Genomic DNA, 11,796 nt, shown 5'->3' on the forward strand with positions numbered 1-11,796 from the left:
TTCAGGGTAAGGTCATGGAGGCTGCATGAACAAATCCAAACTCCCTGAGGGTCCAAATTACTGAGCTGCGGGCTGTGGGGACTATGGTCTCAGGGAACATCTAGTTCAATTAGCATAATATAGTTTATAAAGAAAATGTTCTACATTCTACCTTGGAGAGTAGCATCTGGAGTCTTAAAAGCCCGTAAGAGGCCAGCTAATATACTCCACTGGTCTCACCCCTTCAGGAGCAAGGAAGAATGAAGAAAACTAAAGATAGAAGGGAAAGATTAGTCCAAAGGACTAATAGACCACATCTACCATGGCCTCCACTAGACTGAGTCCAGTACAACTAGATGGGGCCCTGCTACCACCACTGACTGCTCTGACAGGGATCACAATAGATGGTCACAGACAGAGCTGGAGAAAAATGTAGAACAAAATTCTAACTCACAAACAAAGATCAGATTTACTGTCATGACAGAGACTGGAGAAACCCTGAGAGTATGACCCTCAGATACCCTTTTAGCTCAGTAATGAAGTCACTCCCAAGGTTCACCCTTCAGTCAAAGATTAGACAGGCCCATAAAACAAAATAAAACTAAAAGGGCACAACAGCCTAGGGGCAAGGACTAGAAGGCAGGAGGGGACATGAAAGCTGATAATAGGGAAACCAAGGTGGAGAAGGGAGAGTGTTGACATGTTGGGGGTTGTTAACCAATGTCCTAAATAATATGTTGACTATCTGTTTAATGAGAAACTATTTGTTCTGTAAACCTTCATCTAAAGTATAATAAAAAAAAGAAAAAAAAAAAGGGAAAAAAATCAAAAGCTAACGTCATACTCAATGATGAAAGACTGAAAGCTTGAAATCAAGAGTCAGGAACAAACAAGGATGCCTGCTTTCACCCTTTGACTAGAACATTGTACTGGATGTTCTAGCAAAACAAATATTCAAAGAAAAGGACATAAAAATCATTCAAATTGGATGTCTGTCAGTTTGTCGTACTGTGGGGGCTAGCAGGTTGCTGTGACGCTAGAAGCTATGCCACCAATATTCAGATACCAGTAGGGTCACCCATGGCCAACAGGTTTCAGCTGAGCTTCCAGACTAAGACAGACTAGGAAGCAGGACACAGCAGTCTACTTCTGAAAAGAATTAACCAGTGAAAAGCTTATGAATAGCAGTGAAACACTGTCTGATACAGTGCCGGAAGATGAACCCCCTAGGCTGGAAGGCATTCAAAAGAAAACTGAGGAAGAGCTGCCTCCTCAGAGTAGAGTTGACCTTAATGACATGGATGGAGTCAAGCTTTTGGGACCTTCATTTGATGATGTGGCACAACTCAAAATGAGAAAAAAACAGCTGCAAATATCCATTAATAATCAGAATGTGGAATGTAGGAAGTATGAATCTAGGAAAATTGGAAATGATCAAAAATTAAATGGAAGGCATACACATCAATATCCTAGGCATCACTGAGCTGAAATGGACTGGAATTGGCCATTTTGAATTGGACAACCATATGGTCTGCTATGTCAAGACTGACAACTTGAAGAGTAATGGCGTTGCATTCATTGTCAAAAGAACATTTCAAGATCTGTCCTGAAATACAACCTTGTCAGTGATAGGATAATATGCATACACCTACAAGTTAATATGACTATTATTCAAATTTACACACTAACTACTAAGGCCAAAGGTGATGAAGACATTGAAGATTTTTACCAGCTTTTACAGTCGGAAATTGATCGAACATGCCATCAGGGTGCATTGATAATTACTACTGATTGGAATGTGAAAGTTGGAAATGAGGAAGAAGGATCCATAGCTGGAAAATACTACCTTGGTGATAGAAACAATGTTGGAGATAGCATGATAGAATTTTGGAAGACCAATGACTTCTTCATTGCAAATACCTTTTTCACCAACATAAACAGTGACTATACACATTGACCTCCCCAGATGGAATACGCAGAAATCAAATCAACTACATCTGTGGAAAGAGACTATGGAAAAGCTCAATATCATCAGTCAGAACAAGGCCAAGAGCCAACTGCAGAACAGACCATCAATTGCTCATATGCAAGTTCAACTTGAAATTGAAGAAAATTAGAACAAGTTCCATGAGAACCAAAGTACGACCTTGAAGTACATACCACCTGAATTTAGAGACCATCTAAAGAATAGATTTGACGCGTTGAACACTAATGACTGAAGACCAGAGGAGTTGTGATATGACATCAAGGACATGATACATGAAGAAAGCAAGAGGTCATTAAAAAGACTGGAAAGAATGAAAAGACCAAAATGAATGTCAGAAGAGACTCTGAAACTTGCTCTTGAATGTAGAGTAGCTAAAGCAAAAGGAAGAAATGAAGAAGTAAAAGAACTGAACAGAGGATTTCAAAAAATAAAGAAAATCGGATCTCTATCTCATACAAAAACTAAACTAATGAATACAAATTAAAGAATTAGATTTGGGAAAAAAAAAATCCCTGCAATTTCTAAAATCCTCATTGACTTCGAGTGGATTCCAACTCATAGCGACCCTATAGGCAAGAGTAGAACTGCCCATAGGGTTTCCAAGGAGCAGTTCATGGTTTCCAACCGCCTACCTTTCGGAGCACTCTACCACCAGGACCCTCTGCAATTTATAGATGATACTAAAGGATAATAATTTTTATAACCTACTTGTAAATGTATGTTTCATGTTTAAGACTCAATAAAGTGTAGATCATAAAGAATAAGGTTAATTTTTTCTTAATTAAAATTATTTTTCTGTTTATCAGAAAACATGTAAGGATGTAAAAAAAATACTGAAATAACATATTGGCATCAAATTTAACCAATTAAATGATTAATACCTGTACTATAAATAACCTATACCAAGCTATAAAGAAAAAGAGTAGAAAGTCAGTAGGGCAATGGGCAAAAGTCTTGAACAAAAGAGGAAACCAGATGGTCAATAAACATTTGAAAATATGCCTAACTTCTTTGGTAGCAAGGAAAATACAAATTTAAACCACAATGATATATTCTTTAAAAACCAATAGATTAACAAAAATTAGTCAGATATAATCAAGTGTTATATTTTAGGACTGAAGCAGTGAAGACTTTTACATAGTATTTGTGTGAGTGCAAATCAGTACAACTACTTTGTAAGACAACTTAGTGTTATTCTGAGAAATTAAACATGCATTTTCCCTGTGATCTAGCCACTCCATTCCTAGTTAAATACCCTGGAAAAACCCTTGCACAAGGAGACAAGCATGAGAATATCCATAGCCATAACGTGTGCAGTAGGAAGAAAATGGGGGGATGGATAGGGGTGGTAAGGTCAACACAAATATCCAGTAGAGGATGACAGAGAATGGATGGATTAATTCAAACAATGAAATACTACACAGTGCTCAAAATCTGCATGCATAAATATAAATGAAGTTTCAAGAAAATACTAAGTAAAAAAAAAGTTGAAAAATAGTATGATTACATTTATTTAAAGATAAAGAGACTATGAAACTTAATAATATATTATTTCATAATATAGATGCATGTTTTAGTAAGGCTATTACAAAAAACAAAGTAACAATTTAAAACAACCCTCGTTTTTGGTCACAGAAAGTATTTCAGATATGTTGGTATATCCTAATCCTTGAGTTGAATAAAGAATAAAAATGTTTTTGTATTTTTAATTTTCATATTTTTAAAAATATAAAGACACCTGACATAGGATTTAGAGGCCCCTCTAATCCTTTAGGTGCTCTAATCCCATATGACTTTATCTTAATTCGATTACATCTGCAAAGATCCTATTTCCAAATAAGGTCACATCCTGAGGATCTGAGTGGACATGAGTTTTTTGAGTGGGGGCACTATGCAATCCAGTAAATAGATATAGATATTGCTGTAGACATAGATGTAGATTACGTAGATACAAATGTAGATACAGATACTATATGCACTTTCCATTGAACGATACTGAGGCCCAGTGACAAAAAGCAAAATGCTCATAATCAAATGTCCCCTGCTTTGGCTGGGCTATTTTAATTCACTGCATAATATAGCCTTTAATGAACCATGGTCATAAACAATGCCATTAGATATTTTATTACATATGCATTTACAGTTGTTAAGTTTAGTGAACTTTGTTCAAGACATGTATATCACATGTACCACATGCAAATAACATATTTTCTAGATGCTTACACAAATCTGCTTTCCATACACCCCTGTTAATTAACAGCTTTTCAGGGGAAATAAAAAAAAGATTAGGACGTTTCACATCCACACAAATTGAACAATATTATTATATATCTGGGAGAAAAAGATCTGTGACAAAAATGTACCTTCAGAGAGCTCACCATCACAACGCTTGCCTTACCTCCTTTCATTCACCTTCATCTAAGAAAACTCATTAGATACAAAAATGCATTGTGGAAACTGCTGAGACAGTGTCAACTTCTATTTTCACTGAGTTACTAAAAAGGCACTAAAGCCTTCAGAAAGAGCTGGCTTCCAAAAGGAATGAGTGGGAGCACTTGGTTGCCAGCATCTTCAGGTCCATCTGTCAGAAGCTGGAGAAACCAGTGGCAGGAGAGATTGAGAGGTATAGGGTCGCTGAATTTGAATCGACTCAACAGCAACGGGTTTGGTTTTGGTTTTGGGGAAGGTTAAACTTATGTGGAAAAACATGGAAGCTATAGTTGTTTGTGGTAATTTTTCTAGTACAACACACCCTACTCAACTTTTTCCCTCATTTTAGAGTAGGTTTTGGTTTTAAGAATTATGCCCATTGGTGGCTATTATATAGGGATTTTTAGAGTAATTATTTGGAGACCATAACTGTATTCATTTCCAAGGGAAAGGGAGAGTAGTTAGTTAGCATTTATTGAGGCCCTATTGTATGCCAGGCATACGTGATCACATTTCACAATATTTTCAGTATGACCTGTTTTCCAATATTCCCCACTCATTGGTCTTAGCAACTCAAAAGCAAGATTTGACTATGTCATATGGTCACATGTATAAGGAATGCAATTTCCAAACCACAGATTTAAGATAAGGTAATACATTTGAGAAAACCCCCACACACAGACACACACATACACATGCGCATTAATTCTATTTATTTAATTTACATTTTGATATTCTTTTCTGGTTCATAATGGTGTTATCAAGAGCTTCATTTCTTAGAAATAATTAATACCATTTTTTATAAGTAGGATATTTTATTATAGAGATAATCATCTCAAGTAACTTGTTCCTGATTTTAACTCATTTTTATTTTTTTCTAATAAAAACAGTAGGTTCTAGGCAGCTAAAAAGATGTGTAAGTGCTGCATTAGAAATCAATTATTACAATCTGAAGTAATTTCATGCTGTAGATTTTATGAGAATAATGTGATTATTCCTATATAAGTAAAAAGGAAGCATAAGTGGGATGTCCAAATAAAATTTTTAATTGGGACACTTGCCTTTGTCTTAGTCTACAGTTTTCCAAAGAGAAACAGAGAAACTGATGAAAGGAAAAAAAAAAACAAAGATTTGGCTCCAACCCCAGATTTTAACAATGTTATATGGAAAAGCATTAATTTTCAAACCCCTAAATCCCAGATGTTCAATTCGGTTGTCTGGGATTGCTGTTTTATACATCTTTTTTATCTTTAATTGAAGAACATTTTCTCTTACTTTTTGATGTGATAAGTGCATATGAGCATCTCCCAATTCACAAATAGGTTGAATTCTGAAAGACCATTTTAATAAAATGAATCGTTAAAGCTTGCAGCCATTTCCTCTACAGACAAATTTAAAAACGATGCTTGATTCCTAGGTCTACCCTAAAAAAATACATTTTACCCACTGTGTGGTTGAGTCATAATACAAAAGAAAATGTGATAGTATATTTAAGTTCATTTTGTCACACTATAAACAATTAAATTACTTCATTCTGTTCCAACTTATTTTTATTAAGTAAGGTTGTGTATACTCATGCTAAACTCTGAGAACATAAAAGGAGGCATAGGCAGTACCTTTGAAGAGTTTACATTCTGCTTGGTTGGTTATTATTATGTGAGGATTGCAATGCACTAATGCAGTCTGTTTTCCCAAAAGCCACCAGGCAACAGAAAGGTGCTTGGAATAATTGGTGCCTTTGTCAGTCTTGTCTCAATAATATTGTGTTTCTACAGATTTTCTTCTCAGCTCAGTTCTGGCTCAATTCCCTCTACCTGGTGGTCACATTTATTAAAATATTTTCTGTATTAATTATTTACTGAAGAAAACTCTGAAGATCCACCATGCCTGAGAGATAATAAATCCAGATTGCAACTATTCAGTCACAGCCAGCCATGATCTTTGCCCCTAATCTCTCTTCCAGAGATAGATTTAAAAAAAAAGAAAGAAAGAAAAAACATCTGCTCTTTAAAGAGCAGCTCACAGCAGGGGAGGAATGTATCCATGGAAAGGAGAAGCCCCAGATGCCCCTTCCAGCCTTGCTGGGTTCCTAAGACTGAAGCAAACCTGAGCTGGAGATAGGGACAGGGGGAAGTTTTAAATGGAAGAACAGTGTGTAGTTATGTGATTGTTAAATAGGACTTGACCTTTATTTACCTGAGAATCACCAGAAGACTATTTACTACCTGAGTATGACTGGAAAAGTTTCGGAACATACTAGAAAATCCATTCACAAGCAGATAAAGGACTATTAATAAGGAACACATTTAAAGAGAATTCATAGGGAAGAATAAAAGTTTTCTCTGTTTTCAGTCAATGCAATCCAACTCATTTAATCAATGTAGCTTTCCTCAGAATTCTTACTTTTAAAGCTCAGAGGGAAAGAAAAGACCTTATGGCGCTCATTCCACTGTGCCATCTTCCTCACCTCTTGGAAACAATCCAGGGGCTGTTGATCACTTCTCTCTAAGGCGCTGCTTATGACTTGCTTCTTTTCCTAGCATCTCACCCTCTCAGTTCTTTAGCAAACATCTTTTCTGACTTACTGAATAATCCATCATCTCCAGTCTAAACCATTATAAAGCCATTTAAATGGATTTTCTGACTTTTCTAAACAATTTATCTTTCCTGGTAAGGTTAAAATTCTAAGCTATTACACAACATAAAAATATAAAACCAAATAAAATAAAATATTTCAGATACTATTTTTCAACTCTTCGCAGAATAAATTCACCTCTTATTAGGGCATTTAAGGCCCTTTAAAGTTGGCTCTAACTTATTCTATTGATAATTCCCTCTATATTCCAGTTTCTACATTCTAGGCTCTCTCAAAAATACGATATAATTTTGTAACTATTGTAAGGAAATTCAGGAAATCGAAAAAATGTAAAACTAAACCAACTGCTGTCAGTTGGTTCCAACTTACAGTGACCCCATGTGTTGCAGAGTAGAAATGCACTCCACAGGATTTTCATGGCTGTGACCTTTTGGAGGTAGATCACCAGTTCTCTGTTCCTAGGCACCTTTGGATGGGCTCATAGATTCAAACTGCCAACCTTTTTGTTAGTAGCCAAGCATTTAAACATTTGTGCCACAACTACTTAGACATTTGCAATTCAGTCACTTTCTAGCTGAGTGACTTTTGGCATCAGACTTAATGTTTCTTCGCCCTTTAAAGATGAATAACAATGACAACATTTAAGTGTTATTATACAGATAAAATGAGATAATATAATCAGAGCTTTAAATACAGTAGTTCATTCAATAAATAACAGCTAACTGCTAGGACTCCAGCCACAGTTCTAATATCATCTCCTCTTTGTATTCTTTTTTCATACTTTTATTGCCATGATGATTTTAACATATAATTATATTTTATTTTGCAAAAAATAGAGATGTACATTTTACATTTCCTACCTGAAAATGAATCCTTGAATGGTAGGAATTATTTAGATTTGTACTCTCATAATGTCTGAGACAATATAGAGTCACAATCAATTGAATTATCAGGGATTAATATTAATTCGGCAGCTCTCTGGCAGAATTCTGGAAAATACACACCACCTTTCTCAATACAAATTCAAATTTTTCTGCTTTTTTTAACTACCTCCTGCTTCCCTGGTGTCTCTTTCAGACTGTCTACCACAGCAATATTGGATTGATCACCTGGTCATCTCCGTTGATGGCTTCAATTTCAGTTTCCGAGCATTTGCCTCTATACTCCCTTGGAAGAAACTTCCTGGTAATTAGCAGCATAAAAGAGCATAATTGAGCAATCCCATTGTACACAGGTTCAGCTGAGGAGAAAGGGGGTAATGATTCCTTGGGCATAAAAGAAGAATATTATTCCTTTGCTGCTGTTGTTCTCACGCTTTATCTTGCCCTTCCTATACTCACCATCCCTCCTTTCCACTCTTCTCCTTCTCTGTCCTCCTGTTATTCACTTCAATTGTCTCATACAGCTCTGACTTTAACTACATCCTTATTTTTATTATGAAAATATGTTCCTCTAGGAGTTCCGGCAAAATGGCCCTCTAGGCAGAAGCACCACGCCGTCCGTCCACAGCAAAGATCTGAAAAACTAAGCCGAACAGAGAAAACAACAATCCCAAAACCCTAAAACATCAAATGAAGAGATAAAGAACTCAGCCAAGCACCAAATGGAGTGAGAAAACTGACAGAGAATGGAGACCGAGGAGAGATTCATGCAGAGGTCCCCTACCAGCTAACGCAGCGCAGATCCACCATCTCGGACTCCTATCGGAGACCAACAAACAGGGGGTACGAGAAAGCAGCCTCATGGAGCATCCAGTGGGAGACAAAACAACCAGTAATTTGCGATATATGCTTTCTCACCCCCAACCCTTTTTCACCCGGACTCGGCCTCCTCTGATTCCCGTGGCCACAATCTCTTGTCCGGAAAACACCGGCTGCTTGGATTCCACACATCCGATTGGGCCGGATCTCTGAGTGGCATTTGTTCGCTGCTGGTGTTGCTTTTTTCTGATTCTTTGGTTTCTTCCTTAGCTCTCACCACCTCCCCCTCCTTTCGCTCAAATACCTCGCTCTGTGCGCTATCTTTGCTTCTTCCTGAGGGGCTGCAGAGTTCCGGTAATTTGTGATATATGTTTTCCCACTCCCTACCCTTCTTCACCCACACTCTGCCCCCTCTGCTTCCCGCAGACACAGTCTCTTGTCTGAGAAACACCAGCCCGCACTAGCTGGCTCTCTGAGTGCCATTTGTTGGCTGCTAGTGTTGCTTTTTTTCTGCTTCTTTTGATTTCTTCCTTACCTCTTACCACCTCCCCCTCCTTTTGCTCAAATACCTGGCTCCCTGCGCCATCTTTTCTTCTTCCTGAGGGGCTGCGGAGCTCCGTTCGAGTGTGGAGCTGCTTCCCAGTCTGGGCTGCCGTGCTGGTGGGATCACGGGACTTTTGTTCGTTCGTTTGTTTTGAATTGTTTGTTTCTTTTCTTTTCCTCTTCTTGAGTTAGGAGCCCTTTCTGGCCAGGTGGTGCTGCATGGCAATGAGACATCTGCCTAGGCTTGCACAGATGTGCAGAGGGATCCCTGAGCGCATTTCTTTTTTTTTTTTTTTTTTTTTTTTTTTTTTTTTGGGGGCTTTTTTTTTTTTTTTTTTTTTAATTTGTTTTGTTTTCTTTTCCCACTTTTTCTCTTTTTCTCTTTCTTCATTGCTCAGTTTCTCATCTCTCTATATCTTCCTTCTCTTTCTGTTCCCTGAATACCTGGCATTGTATACCGCTACACCTTCTAGCCAGGCTGTACTGCAACACCTGACAGACACTTCCCCAGACTTCATAGCTGCACTGGTGGGATTGCTGGGAACTTTGCAGTTCTTTAACCTTACATATTTTTTATTTATTCATTATTTTCTTTTCTTCCTCTTCCCCTTTCTGTTTTTCTCCATTTCATAGTCTCTCATCTCTCCACACCAATGGCAAGCTCCTCTAGCATTCTTTTTTGTTTGTTTATATATTTTTGGCTCCGGTTCCTCTCTCCTCTCTCCAATATCCATCTTAGCTCCACACATAACAATCCCCAGCTGCATCCTGCCTACCTGCACCGTGCACTTGACATCACAACACCAAGCAGCATAGGCACGGCCTACTGGAACCTGCCCTGCACTGATGACTGACCCGCTCTGGTGGCTGTAATAAGTGCCACAAATAACCCATCCCAGTAATTCCTCTTCAGCTAGACCTGCCCTGCTATACCATATCTAAGTGACTGACCCTGCCAATTGCAGAAGGAGGCGAAAAGTATTGTGCCCACAGAAGAGAAAACAACAAAGAACACACAGTCCACCTGCTCAGACATAGTCAAATTTAAAAAAAAAAAGGACGAAACAAACAAATCTACAGTCAATAAATGAGAAAAATAAGCACTGAATGCCCTGAAGACAGCAGACACTATCAAAACATTTACAAAAACAGGACAGGATGGTTCCAGTAGGCGTCCAAAATAAAACACCAGATGACTCTCCAGTGGAAGAAAATGCACTAGAACTATCTGATAGTGAATTCAAATCTTTAATACTCAGAATTCTCCAAGAGCTGTGGCAAAAAACTGACAAATATGAGGAAAAGATAGACAAATTCATGGAAAATAAAGACAAAAATTGGAAGAATTCAGCAAAATAATGCAGGAATAAAATGCCAAAATAAATTCACAACTAGAAATTATACAAGGACAATGATTAGAAATCCAAAAGATAAACAACAAGATTTCAGAAATGGACGGTGTCATAGAAGGGATGAGAAGAAGATTTGAAAAAGTGGAAGACAGGATCAGTGGAATTGAAGACAAACGCTTGGATACAACTCTGTTTGAGGAAAACTCGGAAAAAAGAACAAAGAAAAATGAAGAGACCCTGAGAGTTATATGGGACACAATTAAAAGCAAAAATTTTCAAGTGATTGGAATTCCAGAACAGGGGGAGAAAACAGAAAACACAGAGATCATTGAGGAACTGCTGACAGAAAGCTTCCCCAATATCATGAAAGATGAAAAGCTGGCCATCCAAGAAGCTCAATGAAACCCATATAGGAGACACGCCTACAGAAAATCACCAAGGCATATCATAATCACACTCACCAAAACCAAAGACAAACAAAGAATCCTGAGAACAACTCGTGTAAAACAAGAAGTCACATACAAACGAGAAACAATAAGACTCAGCTCAGATTATTTGGCAGAAACCATGCAGACAAGAAGGCAATGCGATGACATATATAAACTCTTGAAAGAAAAAAATTGCCAGCCAAGAATAATATATCCTGCAAAACTCTTGTTCAAATTTGATGGTGAAATTAGGTCATTTCCAGATAAAAAGAAATTAAGGGAATATGTAAAAGTCAAACCAAATTTACAAGAATTATTAAAGGGAGTTCTTCGATCTGAGGACAAAGAGCTTCAGCTCACAGGCAGAATCTAGGATGCAGGATCGTACCCATCAGATACCAATCTTGGAAATTACCTCTCGAGGACTATCCAAAACCAAAAGAAATACAACAGGGAATCAGAGCACTTAATCAACAAATGACAACAACATCAAAACAACAGAGGAGGGAATTAACGGCATAGGTGCAGAACCTTCTAATGGAGAGAAAAGCAAGGCGATACCAAGTAATGGTAGACTGCTTCAAACTTAGAAAGACAAGGGTAAAATTCATGGTAGCCACAAAGAAAGTTACAAACATACTCATTTAAAAAAAAAGAGGAAAAACATAAAGTCTCAGCAAAGACAAAACTTACAAAAACAAAAGAAATGAAAAAAAAAATCCACAAACAAAAGTAACTCAGCACAAGAGAGTAAGAAGAACAAAGAAAACTTCAGCACCAC

Source organism: Trichechus manatus, unplaced genomic scaffold, assembly GCF_000243295.1.
Source record: "Trichechus manatus latirostris isolate Lorelei unplaced genomic scaffold, TriManLat1.0 scaffold00114, whole genome shotgun sequence".
Lineage (NCBI taxonomy): Eukaryota > Metazoa > Chordata > Mammalia > Sirenia > Trichechidae > Trichechus > Trichechus manatus.